General features: G+C 51.3%; 1 protein-coding gene across 1 annotated transcript in view; it reads right to left on the reverse strand.

Moving 5' to 3' along the window:
- Positions 1-7,012, reverse strand: part of LOC144730012 (protein FAM107B-like) — a 28,299-nt gene extending 21,287 nt beyond the window's left edge. Inside the window, exon 1 of the mRNA XM_078610454.1 lies at positions 6,872-7,012. The gene's annotated coding sequence lies outside the window, so the exon portion shown is untranslated. The remainder of the gene's footprint in view (positions 1-6,871) is intronic.
- Between the last annotated feature and the right edge of the window lie 4,358 nt (positions 7,013-11,370).

The following is an 11,370-nucleotide window of genomic DNA, read 5'->3' on the forward strand; positions in this document are numbered from 1 at the left end:
GATCACATCTCGTGTGTGTGGGCTGAGCGTATGAGCTGTACTTGTGAGCTGGGTGTGAGAGCTGTACGTGTGAGCTGTGTGTGACTGTACGTATTAGCTGTGTATATGAGTTGCATGGAAGAGCTGTATGTATGAGCTGTATGTATAAATTGTGCGTGAGCCGTATGTATGAGCTGTGTGTATGAACTGTGCGTAGCAGCTTTTCATGCGAGTTGTGCGCAAGAGCTGGTGGCACTAATTTGGCCAGCTCTTACGAATAATTCATGCAAGTCGGGTGGCAGAGGTCAGGTCAGAGAGCTCAACTCGGCCCATCATCCATTTTGGGTCAATAAAAAGGAATATATACCATGTTGTGCGGAGTCTACAGTGGTCGTGCTACGGAGAGACCGGCCAGACGTCATGGGAACGTGGAATTTCCTCCGTCTCACGGCCACCAATGGAGAGGAGTGCCACCCCATCGTTCAGCCGAGTGCGAGCGCGAGGGCAGATTTTACGCGACGGGACACAGACGACGCAACCGAAACACGAAGCACGCGAGTGACGACCAAAATAAAGGGAGGGTTGCAGGCTGTCCCCCGTGCGACTTTCAAAGGCGAGGCTCTGACAGCTCAAAGCCCCCCCCCTTCCCTCCACGCTTCCCCCGACATCTCCCTCCACCGCACCGCCTACAGCGGCCCCAGGCTGCGTCCCACCCGCAGCGCGGCGGTGGCGGCAGCCGCAGAATCAGATTATCACAATATTTATCTCTACTGTAGGAATCCCATGACCTATAAAGCTCTTTTTGTACAGATGACCAGTAGCGGTGGGTAAGAACTTGACAACAACAGTGCAAAATACACGGTAGGAGTGGAAAGTATAGGAAAGGTTAACAGATCATAAAAAAATATTCAAATAAAACTATATTTATCTTACCAGGTAAAGCCCAATGACATATTCACTTATTTTTCAGAAGCGACCTGGCCACAAATGATAGCTCAAAGTGGCTTACGTGAAAATTTATTGCAGAAAAACATTCGAAATAAGATGAATGCAGCGGCAGCTGTGGCACCGCGGGGAAGCGCCGTGCGCTGGAGACTCGCCGGGGCCGCTTTGTTGCAGAATCGTCGTCAGCACGAATCGCGCGGGCAGACGTGCGCACACGAGCAGCCGAGCTGCGGTTATCCACGCGTGCGTGCGTGCTGGCAGGCGCACGTGCCAGTGTGCGCGCGTCCGGAAATACGCCGATGCATGCACTCGTCTACTGATACGCACAGATCCACATCGTGATACGCGTCAAGACCCACGCATACACACCCACGCATATGGTTACACATATGTACACAGATACACACGTGTACAATTATATATTCGGATCGTCACACCGATATATACGTGTACACAGAATCATACACCTGCACACACGAGGTCACGTGTGCAGTGAGTGAATACACACGGGCACATTCATGGGCAGGAGTACACAGATGATACGTGTACTGATGCATGCACAGTTACACATTCAGAGGCGCTCACGCTGATATGAATGTGCGGAACCAAACACTCTCGTACAAACACAGAGCAACGCACGTTCACATTACAGATTTAAGCACCAAAATGCACGCAGAAATAAAGATCACCCCTATGGTATGAACAGATTGGTGGGGCAAGTGCTGTTCACGAGCACTTCTGAAGGCAAACACTGTACACGAGGGGATGGGTGGTCAACACCAAGTCCGGCCGCCTTTGTCTCCCCAGTTCCGATGTTTATACACCGTTGCAGGTACACGAGCAGACCTAGGGGAGGCCCTGGAACCGGTCTGGATATTCGTCACCGGTGTTGGCCACGAGCCAGGATCAAAGTTGCGTCGCAGAATCGCTGTGCCACTGCTGCCCTCAACAAGACGCACACTGAACCACGTGCAACAGTTACAGAGTTAAAGACAAAGGTCCCTGTTTAGGCCAACAGACGATAGCTGTGTGGTGCTCCTGTACACGCAAATAGAAAAGGTGCCCAGTTAGCCTCGTAGGTTATAGGGGCTCCCAGCGCTGTTATGGCACCCGAGGGGGCCAGGTGTGGCCAGCCAGTACCATGCTTGCCCTGTCACCAGTCTCCGCAGGACAGATGAATGAACACTCACACATTGGCTGAACGTTATCTTCTTATAAAAGCCAATGTAGCAGTATCTTGCTGAAAAAAAGTCCTTGGATTCAGTGTGACAATTCCTGGATAAGTACAGCAATTATTATTATCGAGGCCCACATCAAAAACGACACGAACGCGTTTTGGCCGAGTAGACCTAGGGGACACCAAGGGTAATGATTAATTACCAAATGGGAATGCAGTCGCAATAAATCAATAACGTGAAGTCATTGCGGAACTAAATCCGCACAATTAAATACGTGACACTTTAACCGTGTGCAACATGGTAATTAAATGCTGCTCTGCTGCCAAGGTGGCCGTGGTTTGATGGCAGAGCTGTGGTGCCGTCGGCTCGACGAATAATATAGCCGCCTATAAAAAAAAAATCGCTGCTAACTCCTCGGCGTACCCGATGCCAAGCTTCAAATCAAGATTGCTGCCTTCTGTGTGCCGCTCACGGGCCCGCAGTACAATCCGTTCGCCCGTGAATAATGGATGACGTTTGGCAGCTTCAGAGCTTTGATAAAAGGGGGCCGCTTCTTGAAGCCAGCTAATCAATGTTAAGGCCCCGTTACATTATGCCCAGATCGATGAATGGATGGAGATTGTGGCGGCGGGAAGTTTGGTGGCCAAGAGCGTGTGCATGCTCCCGAGCTCGCTTTGCACGACTTGAATGGTGGATTTCGGCTCCTGAAGGTCCAGGAAGGATCGGCAGTATTTTGACAGACTCTGGCATGTTAACGTCCGAGTGGCATCCAAGCGATAGAATGTGCTTGAGGAGGACTACGCTGTGGAGATGGAGCAATGATAGAAGATTAGATCGTGGTGGGGTACTGGATTAGATTGCTACATTGCAGGACTTGGAAATCCGTGACAACTTGGAGAGGTTTTAAGCAAGCAGTGGGTTGATCATGGCTGACGGGGAGGATGACGATTTAATTAATTTCGTGCTGATGAGAAGTCGAGGCTGGTTCAGGGTCATTAGCTCGTCGAATTCAAAACGACCGTGAGACATCGGTTTGGAAGCTTGCTCGCTGATCACCGGATTAAAAAAACATTTATTTAACCAATTAAACAAATGCCTTGCACGACTCCCAATATATATTATGTGAACACAGCGCTGCGTGCGAGATTCAAACTGTGGCACGGTACCTGATTGATGCCCAATTCCACGGATCACCGGGGTCAAGCACAATGGGCTTTGTTGACGAAGGCTGCAGGGAGACAAGTGCTGATCGCGAGCGGCTTGTCCGACACGTCACTACAGCGGCACACTGCGCCGGGAGCAGCTGTTCTGCTCCTGCCGCCATGGCGATGTGCCGCGCGCCATGGCAACACCGACACAAGACGGCCCTTCTGGTACCTGGCAGCAGGAGGGGGAAGCCCTTTCTACCAAGAGACGCCAATCTGCCACAAGCAAGCACCGAGTTTTGAATCGACGTCTCTGTTCGCGGCCCCGAGCCGGTGTTGAGAAGTCTAAAGTCGGACAGTCGGGGCCGTCATCTTAAAACCACGGTGCCCGTTCACATGGAGCCTCTGGAGGGACAGTGAGGAGCCGAGCGGACCTCTGGCTGCGATGTGAACTCGCAAACCTTCGAGATTGCGAGTCCAATGCTCCAATCACCGCGCCGCCCGTCTCACGGAAGACAACGCGTGGGGGGGGGGCTGTGCGAGCGTGCCCGTCTCTCGTCTGACACGTGCGCTCAGCAGACGCTCGAGGGCAGGGACGTTGAGGACCTGGCCCGTGTCCATCCGTCTCCCCTATCGCCACCCGCGCACACATCCATTGAGAATGCTGCAGTGAAGGAATGCTGCAAGCATTTATCTTTCTGGCCAATGGCCACAGAAGACATGTGGAATGAATTTAAGACGGTTTCACATTTCTTTCTTACCGCTTTCCTTGTGCATGTGCACGGCTATTTATATATTTATTTATTTCCACCCATGCAAGATTGCTTTTGGGCAGGAAGTTTGTACGGGACGTTTCTTGCTGAAGCCGGGCTTTTGCGTCAAAGTACTGTGTGGAGCTCGCGCTGTCGCTGGTTAGACAGGGTCTTGCGACAGCATTCATCGCGATGCTGCGCAAGCGAAGATGTTCGCGTGAGGCCGACTTCAGCAGTAAAATATGATGACCTTACAATCACGAATGCAGAACTTAAATGAACAGCTTGCAAATGGATGAGAGACGACTGAATTGTCGTGTTGTATTGAGGCGTTCTCGCCAGGCTTGTAAGCATGTCCACTGCCACAGTAATGTGGAAAGTCCAACACCGATAGAGGAGCGCCACCCACAACAGCTCGGCACGAGTGACAGTGGCGGTTGCTCATCTCCGTCGGCCACCCGAAGGCTGCAGTGGAAATTCCACATTCCTGTGGTGGGAACCATTTTCTCCGTGGATATGCTCACCACTGGCTGGCATCTCCCCCACGCGGTGCCTACTTACCAACCACTGCTGGATGTAGGCTTCCCCACGCCAGCGCGCTAACCGCGGCGCCACCACTCCACGACAAGATTCACATGCCATTGCTCGTTTCGTTTGGTGTTCGCAGATCGATTTGTTATTGTCGATTCAGTTATTGTTATACTTTGCACCAAAGTCCTTTGCTGGACATTTTTCACATTCTTTGTATTTTACACCGCAGGGCTCTTTCGCCAACAAGAATTTGACTTCCCCGCCTTCTACTGCCACCACCTCATCCACCTGCCCCCCAAACATCCGCAGGTCAATGCGTAACGCACATCATCATCATCATCTGCGTGTGATCTGTCAACGGTATCTTCCAAGTCGCCGGCATGTATTGCAGGCACACAGATTAAACACATATATATAGTTCAGCTTTGCTGGAGCTAAACCCCATGTCAGCGCGTGGAGGTTCGTCTCTTTTAGCCGTAGACGACGACTGCGGCGGCTTCTGTTTGTGCAGCGACAACGCTTTAGCCGCACGTAGGCGTCGGTTGACACAACAACAACAACAGCCGCAGCAGCAGCACGGGTGGCGGACCGCGTGGTTCCGAGCGCTCTGCCAATCGAGCTGGCAGCGGTTCGATTACCGCTACAGACGCACCACCGTATCTGCCCACACGGAATCTGCCAGAGGGCCCGGTCGGTCTTCTGTTGAGTGGACAACGAAGACTGACCCCGTCACTCGCAGGAATGACGCTATTGGTGTTCCAGTGTCATGGCCCAAGCATTCACGTGGAACTCCCACTGTTGGCTCGGCGCGTAAACAGGAGATTAGACCCCAACGCATGCGCGTCCGAGTGGGACACCGATTTGGCTTCAGCTCAGTAATATTCGCGGGATGAATCTTAAAGGAATCTCACCCGATTAAATAAAGAATGCTAAGCACATACTGTATATACTTAGCAAGTGTGCGTACAAATTCCTCTTGATCATTTCAAGGATTTTTTGTAATGAACAGTCAAATCCCATTAAACGGCCATAAATGTACCTTTACGCACGCTGACTCACCATGTTCACTCACGTATCTGATGATAACAAAAACAACGTACAGCCCTCCGTCAATCCACTGCTGGATGAAGGCCTCCCCACGCCATGTTGAGCGGTGGGAGCTGTCTCACGAACCACGCTGCGTGGCCACGACCCGTGTGGATGTCACTCGCCACTGATGTTAGCCGCCAGACGGGAACCAAACCAATGTGGGGCCAGGTTCGTAGTGCAGCGTGCAAACCACCGCTCACATCCACTGGTACGGAAGGAACCTGGAGTAGCCACGGAGAGCCTCGCTCGCCTACAGCAGAGCGAGTAAATCAAAGGCACGTGTCCGGGGGGGGGGGGTTCTTTGTACGACCGCGTGCTCCTCCACCGTGCCACCGGCTAAATGTCCCTACCGTGCGTCTTAACACACCGGCCAGACAAAGACACACACAGACACACACAACATCCATACTTCAAGTGTGGAACATCCAGACCGCAGGTGTAGCGCAGACAGAGCGGTCATCGCGGGGCGTGGATGAGGGACAACTTCACAGTCCCACACCGCACTGGCGTGGGAGGGGGGGTATCTCCCCTACATCTCTCTTCCGCTCCCCCACAACAAAAACGCTGTCAACAAAACATTGCCGCGACATCGCGTCAGTCGTCGCATTCACGACAATAGCGGCGACGTCGGGTCGTGTTCTGGAGGGGCAAGTGCCGGTAGCGAGCAGCACCTATGAAGGCCAGCACCACGCCCGGCCGCCTTTGTCTCCCCAGTGGCGATGTTTTAACGCACCGCGCCAGCTACTCATTTGAGGCAGAGTCGACCTAGGGGAGGATGCCCAGGAACCGGTTCAGATAATCGTCACCGCTGTTGGCCATGAGAGGCCGTGAATGGGAATCGAACTCGGGTGGCCGGGTTCGTAGCGCAGCGTGGCGCTAATCGATACCCCCCCCACACACACAGACGGGGGGGGGGTTCTTTTGGAAACGCAACGCTCACCGACAATAACACGACCGAAGACGACGCTTTGTATAATATATTAAAATAAACACATCAAAACACAAGCATAATGTAATGTTGTTTGCTAAACCTGTAAGTGTGTTGCCACGATGCGTCCGGTAGCTTGTTTTGCATGAAAGAAAAATGACCAGATTAAAATCAGCTTGAATAAAGCATTTGAATGAAATGAGATTCGTTGTTGTGAAACGTCTCGGAAGCGATGTTTATATTTTATTCGATCTAAAAGGTTGCACAGCAGCAAAGCTCATTCCTCTTATTTTTAAACATCCACAACCCCGAGCGCTCACTCGCCTTGTAGATGAGGTTGACAGGCTGGCGGTGGGTGGGTGACTGCGGTGGTCTTTGTGGGATCAGTCGTGGTGGTGGTCGTGGTGGTGGTGGTTGCTGCAGCAGCAGCTCAGCTCCTCGCTCCACTCACGCCTCTCAATCCCTGCGCTCATTCACTCGCGCCGCCCTTTATATCGCCGCCTTCTCACGCCTCCCATTGGCTCCTCTCCTCCACGTGACGATGTTCAACCTCCTCCCCCCGTGTTGAGCTTCTCCCCAATGGAGGTGGGGCGATGTGATATGGGCTGGACCATTGTTGTTGTTTTGGGGGAGGTGATTGGATGGCCTCGATCATTGCTGGGAAATGGGGAGGAGGAGGGTGGGATTTGTCGCTCGTAATCGGAAGGAAAAATCCATTGCCCCTAATCTATGTCATGTTTTTTATTTTTTTTATTTTGTAAGCCAGCGTTTGGAAAAAAATATGAAAAAATAACACATTCCTGCGGAGGGAGCTGGTAGGAACGTTGGGTTGCTCAGTCAATGGCCAGGGTCAACGGCGGCGTGGTGTATTCCGCAAATATGCCCGACTGTGAGGGCGGGCACAAGCCGGCGTGAGTAGGTTAAACGTTGAGTTTTATAAGGGCACCACTGGGTGAGCAGCCCTTCCCCACCCAGCCCCACCCCTCCCACCCCCCACCCAGCCCCACCCTCCCCACCCAGCCCCTCCCCACCCTCCCCACCCAGCCCTTCCCCACCCAGCCCTTCCCCACCCTCCCCTCCCCACCCAGCCCCACCCTCCCCACCCAACTCCTCCCCACCCTCCCCTCCCCACCCAGCCCCTCCCCACCCAGCCCCTCCCCACCCTCCCCTCTCCACCCAGCCCCACCCCTCCCATTTTTGGATGCACGACGGCTGGACGGACACAATAATCCCCTGTGGGCTCGTGGAACCAGTGGGTTCCTACCAGTACCAGGAGGTTCCTACCAGTATATATGTCAATCAGGGTGCAGCCTTCATCTAGCAGTGGCTTGACCATTGCTAATGATGATGAAGGGTGGAGTAGTGGTATAGTGGTTATCACGCTGTGCTATGAACCCGGTGACCCGAGTTCAATTCCCATAGATTTGAAGCTTTCGTGACTGCAAGGATTCATACTCTTAGTTTTTTTCGGTAAAGTCACGTAGGTAAAAATAAATAATAAAGTAAAATAATAGAAATAATAAGATTTGTATTTCTATTATTATTTCTATAATTTTTATTTTATTATTTATTTTTCCCCTACGTGACTTTACCGAAAAACCGAAGAGTTTCAATTCCCATGCGCGGCTAACGTGAGTGACCGGTGGTTTCAGAACTGGTCCAGCCCACCACCCCCTTCGCCAACCCGCACTGACCAGCGTGGGGAAGTGTGGCAACACAAAATACCCACCCGGACCACTGCTATGGCGTTGAAAGGCCTCCATCCACTGGCGTATTGAGGATGGCAGGAATGTAAATGTGTCGTGTCAGCAAGGCTCATGGCCGTGGGATCTTGCACGGGGATGAGTAATGGCGCGGTGCGCGTGCGTGGCGATGCGTAGAGGTGAGGTGACGATCAGGAGCACTCATCTCTGCGTTTGTCGTCAGTTCCAATCCAGGTCGGGGGTTGCCACGGGCAGAATATCTTTAGAGTGATCGTGGCCACGATTACAACATGAAGTTACTGAAATATTAAACAGATACAGCGTGACTATTGTACGATCTTGATTTGAAGCTTTCGTGACTGCAGGAATCCATACTCTTTGGTTCTTTCGGTAAAGCCACGTGGGTGAAAAAATAATAATAAAATATCACGACGTTTCGATCGCAACACAAGCGGTCGTCCTCAGGCGAAAAATAAGAATAATTCAGAAGTGGAACTGCTGAACCAGCGAGAGAGCTGTCACAACAAGGTTCAGCAGTTCTACTGCTGAGTTGTACGATGTCAAATGCAATCTGGAGTTACGCCAGTGGGCACGTCTGAAGCAATGCACCGATCCCAGGTGTTTGGGAAATTCAGAGGGAAGACGAAGTGAGTTCAAACTAGATTTCAAGCTTTCGTGACTGCAGGGATTACTATATGGTTTGGTTCTTTTGGTAAAGTCACGTAGAGTTAGGCACATGTGTGTGTCTCTCTCTGCTTGTGTGTCTGTCTGTGTGTCTCCATGGCTGTGTTTGTCTCTCTCTCAAACTTAGCAATCTTCGGAAGAACGTAATCAACCAGGTAGGGTGCTGACTGTTGTGTTAGCCGACTCTCTGTGTTGTTATTGCATTCATTCAATCTTACCTGATGATGGATGCTTGTGTTGCAATCGAAACGTCGTATTCTATTATTATTTAATTTATTTTCTTTCTACGTGACTTTACCTAAAGAACCATAGAGTAGTACGACGTGAGCTGTTTGTTTTCTCCATGGTACAGTCAACTTTCATGTCGTGGGGCATCTACCATGTTGAGGTTTTGGGTCCTGAACAAACCCCGCGGATAGGAAAGGGACAGAGTTGTGTGTATGTTGAACTTCTTTCGCACCGTACGTAGCCAACCGTGCTAACCAGATGTGCGGTGGGAAGGACAACAAACTAAACGAAAATACATTCTTACTCAATGAGTTTTACATTTATTGTATGCTTTGGAGATTAACCTGGCCCAGCCAGGTTAATCGGTCTTGCAGTCTAGAAACAAGTAATGCGTCGAAGTAAGATCGTGTGCAAGGCAGAATTAAAGATAGGATTTGGGAAATCCGAGTGGTTGTAGCGGTCGATGTGTGTTTGATGTCAGCGTAGTCTCCACTGCGAGTTATTTTTAACCTCCTGTATACTTAATTAATGGGGCGAAGCGGTGACACAACGATTAGCGAATTGCTCTTAAGAACAAATTCCCGTGCACGGCTAACATCAGTGTTGAGTGTTTATTTGAACTGGTCCTGTGGCATTCTCTTCACCAAACCACACCGAGCAGCATGGTAAAGCACGGTGAAACGATCCCATGGGGAGGCCTTCATCCAGCAGTGGATTGGCAAAGGCTTGTACAATACATATGTACACAATTCCGTCGCTACCAGCGGGTAACTTCCCACCGCTGGGAAAAGGTCTCCCACATCTTCTTCCAATCCCTCCTTCCTCCTGGCTTGTCCTCGCACAAAATGTCACCGTGGCGGCGGCGGTGGCGGATAAGGCGAGTACAGCAGAGAAACCGATAACCCCTGCTGCACCCAGCCACGGCTCCACTTGCTACGTTACCCACGCACACATTACCACCCTCCTACCTCCACCAGCGACACAATTAGTGCGACCCAAGCTCCGTCTGGAGGTAGCCGGCTGGCTCTGGGGGCTGATGCTCGCACGACAGGGTCGCTTGACGGGCACCGCTGGAGGTCGTGGGCTTGCACCTGGGGTTGCAGGCAGCCGTGACTGAACCCGATCACGGCCGAGTCAGTTGACGGCCTCAGCCCAGTCGCCAATGACCGAACACATGAAAAAAACACGCGAAAAAAATACGTGACATTAAATGTAGATCGGCGCTTAATTTATATTTATATTTGTGTTGCCCCAGAGGTCCTCCAACAAATGTGGGCCACATCAAGTGAACAGAGAGGCCGCCTCCAGTCACTTGCCAAGCCGTTCTGGGACGTTTCTACCGCGGAGAAGATGCGCCGCAGCCTCGATCGTGTCAGCGGCATTCTCCGCACAGTGATGCGTCACGGTTATTTATGTTATAGTTTTATATAGCTCAGTCTCAAACTAGGACCCATTTCTTACAAAAAGGGTCCTTGCCTAGAGGCTTGCGGGCAGTTTGACAGCATTGGTTCACGCGGGCCTGACTCTGCCAACGAGATGGTGGTGAGTGGTGAAACCGGGCCAGCGTTTTGCTCCTACCAATGCCGCTGATAAAGATGCACTCCCGGAAGGCCGCGGTGGGTTGTTTAAAAATGTATTAACATTTGTTTTATGTGGAGAGACAAATAATGGAAGGGGGTCCTTGTTTATTTTGAGTCTACGCTGCTCGCTGTGACATTTCCGAATGGAAATGTCTTGCCCTTGTGGCGCAACGCCGGCAACACGATTGGAAAATCATTGGGAGCCAAACACCCCAAAAAACAACGCTTACTGTAAACGTTAATCTTAACCAACATCATCATCCTCGTCTCGTGTTCTCAATGCACGTGCAGTACAGATTGGCGGGAAGTCAACAGCGGCTGTCCTACGGATAAACTGGTCACCGCCATGGGAACGTGACATTCACTCTCCGCTTATTCAGCCTGCGCGCTCCTTGACGCTCGCTGGAGTGGTGAGACTGTTTGACTTTGTGAACGATTCTTACAAATCGCCCTTTCGGCACGCGAGGCCACTTAGTGGGGTTGTCGCTAGTTTTAATTCACACGCTATTCTGTGCGTGAAGAGCTCTGAAGTATAAACGATTTAAATGTTGCACTTAAAATATGTAAATGGGGGTTATAGAGGGGTGATTGTTATCACGAAGGTATTTTTAAAGGCTCGCCAATTCAA

This window comes from Lampetra planeri, chromosome 34 (genome assembly GCF_965212315.1).
Source record: "Lampetra planeri chromosome 34, kcLamPlan1.2.h2, whole genome shotgun sequence".
Lineage (NCBI taxonomy): Eukaryota > Metazoa > Chordata > Hyperoartia > Petromyzontiformes > Petromyzontidae > Lampetra > Lampetra planeri.